Genomic DNA, 9,261 nt, shown 5'->3' with positions numbered 1-9,261 from the left:
TCAGTACATTCAGGTGAAGAAGATACTGTCGGGATAGCAGCAAAATGGGCACATCGGGAGAAACAGATTATGGAATGCAATAGGACTAACATTACTACTGAACTAGCAGCCGGATACTTGAATAAAATCCAAGTAAATAAAACACTTAGACCACTTGGAATTGAATCAAACATTCTTAAAGAACTCAAGGATGAACGAGCAACACCAATGGCCAATGGTATCACACTGGTGTTTTTGTCATTTGGTCTAATAATCTCACCATCCCAAACCCACAATAATAGTTTTTCAAGTAACTACCCTGTTCCCTTTAAAATAAACAAAAATTCTGCTCCAGCAATCCACTTTTGGCAACGAATTTAACATTCCAACCTCCACCAAATCAAAAATATTGACTAACTTTCTCTCTCGCCAACCAGTGGAAACAAACCCATTGCACGAGATGCAAAAATTCACTTCTATGCTGTGATAACCCCAATAACTTGCATGAGGAATCACTCATTGAACTCTCAGTAGGACTCGTCGAATACAAGCTCCCTGAGGATTGGTAAGTAATCAACCCAGTGGAGCTCATGTACCAAGCCCTATATAAAGCAGGACTCTGAGTGGCTCCATTATTTTTAGTCCCCGTTGGGACCTGTTGTGTTCAACACAGGTTGTGATCTTTGTTTATTTTATTTTGTCCAATAAAAGCACTGTTCCTCAACAACTGACTCCTGGAGTTATTATATATGCAATGCTGTTAACATGGGAAAACAGGTCAAGGTATTTTGTAGAAATGTAACCGCATATGGAGCAATGGTGAGACGTCGAATGAGATAAGAGAAGAGGCAATCTAACCTTTAGTCAAATAGTTGGGTTCAAGGAGGAGAGGGAGGAGGAGAGTTGGTATGATTTAAGCAGGGAATTACAAAGGTTTAATCGGAGGGAAGAAGACGCCATCCTGAATAAGAGTGAAAGGAGAGAGAGAGATGTAAAAAGGCCATAGTTAAAAGAACACAGCTCTCAAAGGGTTACATAGTTGGAGTAGATTACAGGGATATTGGGTGGAATAATACAATGGGGGTGGATGGTACAGCCTGCCCTGAAAACCATGTTGGCATGCAGCTGATGTGCTGCAACATAAAGCACAGAAATCCTGCCCTCTGGAGCTGTCGGCCAATCTGCTTTGCCCATGGGGCTCAACCTGATTATGTTCAGGCTTCCGCCAGACACGGAAAGTCCTCCTGCCAGCCGAAAAATTGAGGCTGGGTGGGAAACAGCCTATAAGTGGTCGAGAATTGGTCACTCAAGGGCCTCACCAGCCCCGGGGTAAAATTTCAGAGTGGTCAGGGAGGGAAATATGTGGGAAGGCCATTGGAGGAATTTTACTGCTCACCCCTCTACAAAACCGCCAGTTAACAGCGCTGCATATATAATAACTCCGGGAGTCGGCTGTCGAGGGACTGTGCTTTTATTGCACCAAAGAAAATAAACAAAAATCACACCCTGTGGTGAACCCCAACTGGGACTAAAAATAATGGAGTCACTCAGGGTCCTGCTTTATATAGGACTCAGTACATGAGCTCCACCGGGTTGGTTAATTACCAATCCTCAGGGAGCTTGTAATCAACAAGTCTTATTGAGAAGTCGATTAGTGATTCCCCATTCAAGTCATGGGGGTTATCACAGCATAGAAGTGAATTTTTGCATCTTGTGCAACGGGTTTGTTTCCACTGGTTGGCGAGAGCAAAAGTTAGTCAATATTTTTGATTTGGTGGAGGTTGGGGTGTTAAATTCACTGCCAAAAGTGATTGCTGGAGCAGAATTCTTACTTATTATAATTCAGGTCCACATTGTGAGCCAAGGAAGGTGGACAATCTTACCTTTAAAATTGGCTCAAATGTTACAATCAGAGAAACGTTATGTCATGGGTGCGCGGATATTTTTCCAACTCAGTTACCAAGAATACTTTTATTGTGAGTAATAATAACCTTGGCAAACCTGATTCTTGGATGGGCTTTTGCAAACTCTCCTGGGGACAGAGAAGGATAACCTTTACCCAGATGGAACACCGCAGGTGCCTACTAATGGAAAATCACAACAGGTAGCAACCTCTGTGAATGCCAGGAATAATAGATAGCATGCTGGGAAGAAATGCAAGAACTTTGAAGACATAGGAACAGAAGTAGTTCATTCAGCTCCCTTGTTTTGTTTATTATTCGTGGGACATGGGTATCACTGGCTGGCCAGCATTTATTAAGTAAGAGTTTTAACAACACCAGGTTAAAGTCCAACAGGTTTATTTGGTAGCAAATGCCATTAGCTTTCGGAGCGCTGCTCCTTCGTCAGATGGAGTGGATATCTGCTCTCAAACAGGGCATACAGAGACACAAAATCAAGTTACAGAATACTGATTAGAATGCGAATCTCTACAACCAACCAGGTCTTAAAGATACAGACAATGTGAGTGCTCCCTCCACTCACATTGTCTGTATCTTTAAGACCTGGTTGGCTGTAGAGATTCACATTCTAATCAGTATTCTGTAACTTGATTTTGTGTCTCTGTATGCCCTGTTTGAGAGCAGATATCCACTCCATCTGACGAAGGAGCAGCGCTCCGAAAGCTAATGGCATTTGCTACCAAATAAACCTGTTGGACTTTAACCTGGTGTTGTTAAAACTCTTACTGTGTTTACTCCAGTCCAACGCCGGCATCTCCACATCAGCATTTATTACCCATCTCTAGTTGTTCTTGAAACTGAGTGGCTTGCTAGGCCATTTCAGAGGGCAGTTAAAAGTCAACCACATTGCTGTGGCTCTGGAGTCACATGTAGGCCAGACAAGGTAAGGACGGCAGATTTCCTTCCCTAAAAGACATTCGGGAACCAGATAGCTTTTTTCGACAATCGACAAATAGTTTCACGCTTATCACGTAGATTTTTAATTCCAGATATCCTTTATCGATATTAATGACACTACAGTTAAGAAAGCCCACCAACCCCTCTACTTTCTCAGAAGATGGAGGAAATTTGGCATGTCCGATACGACCCTCACCAACATTTAGAGATGCACCATAGAAAGCATTCTTTCTGGTTGTATCACAGCTTTGGTATGGCTCCTGCTCTGTCCAAGACCACAAGAAACTACAAAGCGTCGTGATCGAAGCCCAGTCTGTCACTCAAACCTGTCATTCATACTGTCTACACTTCCCGCTTCCTCAGAAAAGCAGCCAGCATAATTAAGGACCCCATGCTTCTTGGACACACTCTCTTCCACCTTCTTCCGTCGGGAAGAAGATACAAAAGCCTGAGGTCATGTACCAACAGGCTCAAGAACAGCTGCTTCCCTGCTGCCACCAGACTTTTGAATGAACCTATCTCGCATGAAGTTGATCTTTCTCAATGACCCTAGCTATGACTGTAACACTACATTCTGCACTCTCTCCTTTCCTTCTCTATGTACAGTGTGCTTTGCCTGTATAGTGTGCAAGAAACAATACTTTTCATTGCATACTAATACATCTGACAATAATAAATCAAATCAAAACAAAATGAACTCAAATTCTATCTGCCATGACGGGATTCAAACCCAGGTCCCCAGAACATTAGTGGAGTTTCTGAATTAATAGTCTAGTGATAGGCCATTCCCTCCCCTACCCTCTCAACCATTCATTGAGATCACAGCTGATCTGTACCCAAGTTAACCTACCTACCTCCGCTCTTTATCCCTTAGCTAGCAACAGTGCATTGATCATAGGTTTAAAAATTATTAATTGAGCTAGCATCTACCGCTTTTTACGGAGAGAGTTCCACACTTCTACCACTTTTTCCGTGAAGGAGTATTTTCTAACTCTCTCTTGAATGGCCTGTCTCGGAGTTTAAAGTAACCTGTATTGACTCTTTCTATATTCTCTTTATCTAAACATATTATAATTCCATCCTTAAAATGGTGACCATAGATTCCCTACAGTGCAGAAGGAGGCCATTCGGCCCATCGAGTCTGCACCGACCAACCTCGAGCATTTTCTCCAGAACAGCCATTAAACAATGTGGCCGATAAGGACCCACAACAGCTGCCTCCCTGCTTAAAGATCCAAGAATCCCCATCAGCAGAACAGGCTTCTCTCTACTTAACTTACCAATTCCTTTAAAAATCTTAAACACCGCGACAATCACACTTTATCCTTGGACATTCCCGAAATTACAAACCGCGCTTTGTATAAATTCCTCCACAGAATTTAACCTGACAACATTCCAGTGAATCTGTGCTGAGCTCCCTTATCTTCCCCAAGGTAAAATTTGCCAGTCCCTTCTGTTAATCTGGTGCAATAAACATTCATAGTATTTTGAGGTGAACGAATTAAACTGAATTAAAAAATTGAGGGATGACTGACAGGTCAGAACTTTTAAAGGGAGACTGCATCAAACAAAAGAAAGTTTCAAAAACAACTTGCAACATCAAACCAAACTGTGATTAAAGGGGTCAGTAAAACACCCCAGCCCCCACAGTGCCCACCAGGCATGGAAGAAAATAAGCAGTTATGGGGTCCAATATGTTCTTATATTATCTAAAATGTAACTTCATTGCAGTGTTAATGAAGCTTTAAGTTAAAGTAATGTCCAAGACTCCCCATCAGCAGAGTAGGTTTCTCTCCAGTTACCCTATCAATTCCTTTAAAAATTCTAAACACCTCGACAAATCACACTTTATCCTCGGATATTCCCGGAATTACAAACCTCGTTTTGTGTAATTCCTCCTCAGAATTTAACCTGATAACATTCCAATGGTGATAACATTCAAGGCCATTACTTGTGACACTAATAAATATATAAACTTTCATGTTCACCGGGAATACCTACTATGTAGCTGAACTGTCAACCTGCTTTCATGTCCCTTTCATTTCATTCAATCCAAACTAATCCTGATGCATGCTTTTATCATACCAATACAGACTGCCTGCAGACACCTGGCCATTACTAAACATCATTGTGATAATTGTGGCATTTCTTCCACAATGGTTTCAGGAGGGGACAGTCTGTCATTTGCCATGATGGGCACAGTGCTCAGAGAGGAATTTCCATTGTGGTCACGTGTATGTCAAGGAACTCTGATTTCCATCTGTCACCAAAACTAGCAGCAGTAAAATTGCGGAAATGAAGCCTTTTCCCTGCCTCTTGCTGCTGGTAAGGGCAGCACAGTGGTTAGCACTGCTGCCCCACAGTGCCAAGGAACCGGGTTCACTTCTAACCTTGGGTCACTGTCTGTGTGGAGTTTGCACCTTCTCCCCGTGTCTGCGTGGGTTTCCTTCGGGTGCTCCTTTTTCCGCCCACACTCCAAAGATGTGTGGGTTGAGTTGTCTGGCCTTGCTAAATTGCCCCTTAGTGTCAGAGGGATTAGCAGGGTAAATATGTGGGGTTATGGGTGTAAGGGACTGAGGAAAATTTGTGGGGAAGACAGTTACCAGTGTTCTTTGTCCTTTGTGGGCTTCAGTGTCCTGTTTGCCGGGTGGGTGCTGTGAACAGGATGCTATTGGTTAAGTGATGTGGGCTGGGCCAATGGGATTGCTCTGGGGGCGGGAGAAAAAAAAGGTGCCAGGAAGTGAAGCAGAGAGCTGGAGAGGGAGAACTTTTTCCAGGCAGAGAGAATTCGGTTTGGAGGGAGAGGCAGCCAGGCGTTCCCCTGCCTGTTCTTTTCATTACTGCCGAGGAGGACAGCATTCAGCACACTGGACCTACGTTGCTGCACGGATAGCTCGCGGCACCTCTGCCTCCTGCAGCATCATCTTCCACACGTGTGTCTCTCCTGGACTGTGTGTGGGTGTCGTGAGTAACTGGTGGGGACTATACAGTCCAACTGGATCAGTATCTACGAATGTGTTACGGAGGATGAGTTTCCCTATATGTGCACCAACGGAGGGCCCCCAACGATTATAGATCAGAGCTCACTATTTTATGTCTGGTAATTATATGTGTTATTAAATTTATTTTTGATATCCCGATTACAGCACTGACATTTATGGGTAAACAGGGAATTAGCCAAATCAACATCAACCGCTAGGAATTTGGGATCCTGTTGATTGAATATTTAAATAGTAGCCCCATATAGTGGTCAGCAGGGGGTTACATGGGGATAGGCCTGGGTGGGATTATCGTTGGTGCTGGCTCGATGGAATACATTGATGTTAGCTTAGACGGCTAGCGTTTGGATTGGATTAATGCCAACAATATAGGGTTGTTCTCTGTTCCAGTTGAGGTAGTGCTGAGGTCTGCCACCTTGTTCTGCCCATTGTAAAAACTCACGGCAGTTAGCTATCATTCTGCGAATAATTGGCAAGGACCTGTCTTCTGGCAGTCATAGAAGTGAAGGAGATCTATTGATCATGAGAATCATTGTGATTCTTTAGGGTGAAATTCAATGTCAGTGGTGGGACAAAACATAGGATAGTGGGGCGGCACGGTGGCACAGTGGTTAGCACTGCTGCCTCACAGCGCCAGGGACTCGGGTTCAATTCTGGCCACAGGTAATTGTCTGTGTGGAGTTCTCTCCATGTTCTTCATAGGTTTCCTCCGGGTGCTTCTGTTTCCTTCCACAGCCCAAAGATGTGCAGGTCAGGTGAATTGGCCATGCTAAATTGACCCTGAGTGACAGGGGGACTAGCAGGGTAAATACTTGGGGTTATGGGGAGAGGGCCTGGATGGGATTGCTATTGGTGCAGACTCGATGGGCCAAATGGCCTCCTTCTGCACTGTAGGGATTCTATGACGCTATGATGAGGGCCAGGTAAAATTATCCTGTATTTTTCGGGCCTTTGATCATTGTGGATGCCGGCCAGAGTATGCGAGAGTGGTGAGTGAAGAGCCCTTCTTTCAGCAGGGCGGCAGCTGTTGTGGGTCCTTATTGGCCACATTGTTTAATGGTCTTGTTGGGGAAAATGCTGGAGGAATACCATTTTAAGGATGGAATAATAATATGTTTCGATAAAGAGAAAATAAACAAAGAAGAAAGAAAAGTACAGCACAGGAACAGGCCCTTCGCCCCTCCAAGTCTGCGCTGACCATGCTGCCCGACTTAACTAAAACCCCCTACCCACTTATCTAAAACCCCCGAAAGTTAAAGTTTATTTATTAGTCTCAAGTAGGCTTACATTAACACTGCGATGAAATTACTGTGAAAATCCCCCAGTTGCCACATTCCGGCTCCTGTTCGGGTACACTGAGGGAGAATTTAGCATGGCCAGTGCACCTAACCAGCATGTCTTTCGGACCGTGGGAGGAGAAAAGGAGCATCCGGAGGAAACCCACACAGACACAGGGAGAACATGCAGACTCCACACAGACTGTGACCCAAGCCAGGAATTGAAGCTGGGTCTCTGGCATTGTGAGGCAGCAATGCTAACCACTGTGCCATCCCCAGAAATAGTCAATACAGGTTCATAAAGGGTTACTTGTATCTGAGACTTGGAGAAAGAAGTGTTGACATTTTTAGGAGGTTGAAGGAAGCTGCAAAGATACTGATGATATCAGAGAATCATAGATTCCCTACAATGCCGAGGGGGCTATTCAGCCCATTCAGTCTGCACTTACTCTCTGACAGAGTATCTCCCCTGCCCCATTCCCTTAACCCCATACATTTACCCTGCTAATTCTCCTAATCAACACATCTTAGGATGCTAAGGGGCAATTTTGCATGGTCAGTCCACTTAACCCGCACATCTTTGGATTGTGGGAGGAAACTGGAGCACCCGGAGAAAACCCACGCAGACACGGGGAGAATGCAGACAGACACACAGACAGTGACCTGAGGTCGGAATTGAACCTGGCTCCTTGGACCTGTGAGGCAGCAGTGCTAACCACTGTGCCGCCCTGCTTAAAGAAAGGCTATTCGCTCACCACTCTCGCATACTCTGGCCGGCATCCACAATGATCAAAGGCCCGAAAACTACAGGATAATTTTACCCGGCTCTCATCATAGATGTGGAGATGCCGGCGTTGGACTGGGGTAAATACAGTAAGAGTTTTAACAACACCAGGTTAAAGTCCAACAGGTTTATTTGGTAGCAAATACCATTAGCTTTCGGAGCGCTGCTCCTTCGTCAACATAGACTCCTTCCTCATCATAGAGTCATAGAATCCCTACAGTGCAGAAAGACCTGCTGGTTAGGTGCATTGGGCCATGCTAAATTCTCCCTCAGTGTATCCGAACAGGTGCTGGAGTGTGGTGACGAGGGGATTTTCACAGTAACTTCATTGCAGTGTTAATGTAAGCCTACTTGTGACACTAATAAATAAACAAAACAAACAAGCTATTTTCAGCCGTTGAGGTCGAGAATGAACAGCTGCAGCAAAAGATTAAATACAAGAGACTTGGAGCAGAGAGAAACCTGTTCAATGCAGAGAGTTGGGAGGCCATGGGTTTCACTCTAATGATTCAGGCTAAAAGACTGAAGAAGGAATTCAGCGTATGTAAGCGTGAGATGATACTTGGCAAAATAATTGCAGCTGTAGTCATATTTTGGAAGTAGCCTGAGTGATATAATTGAGCAAGTTTGTGGCGGAGTTGGGGGTGGGTGATGAAGAGGATACAGATTCACAGCACATTAAGCCCCTGGGATAATAAATTTTTAAAAAATCAATGCAATTCTAGGCTTTATCTCAACAGGTGTAGTGTGGAATATAAAAGCAAAGATTCAGGATAAGCTAACATAAGATCTTAAGACCTCAGCTGAAGCAATGTGTATAGAAACGGGCCTGCACAGTATAGGAAGGGTAAGATGGCTTTAAAGAGGGTACAACATGGTTTACCAGGAAATTGAGAAAGTACAAATGCAAAGAAAGACTAGAAAAATTGGTTCTCTTTTCGTTCGCACCTTGTAGATTATGGGGCAACAGGGTAAAACTGCTTACATTGACGGAAGGATTGGGCAGGGTAGATAGAAGCAGACTGTTTTGGGCAGCATGGTGGCACAGTGGTTAGCACTGCTGCCTCACAGCGCCAGGGACCTGGGTTCGATTCCCAGCTTGGGTCATTGTGTGAAATCTGCACGTTCTCCTCATGTCTGTGTGGGTTTCCTCCGGGTGCCCAGGTTTCCTCCCGAAAGACGTACAGGTTAGGTGCATTGGGCCATATTAAATTCTCCCTCAGTGTACCCGAACAGGCGCTGGAGTGTGGTGACGAGGGGATTTTCACAGTAACTTCATTGCAGTGTTAATGTAAGCCAACTTGTGATAACTAATAAATAAACAAAACAAACAAGCTATTTTCAGCCGTTGAGGTCGAGAATGA

This window comes from Mustelus asterias, chromosome 15, assembly GCF_964213995.1.
Source record: "Mustelus asterias chromosome 15, sMusAst1.hap1.1, whole genome shotgun sequence".
Classification (NCBI taxonomy): domain Eukaryota; kingdom Metazoa; phylum Chordata; class Chondrichthyes; order Carcharhiniformes; family Triakidae; genus Mustelus; species Mustelus asterias.
This window is presented reverse-complemented; position numbering follows the sequence as displayed.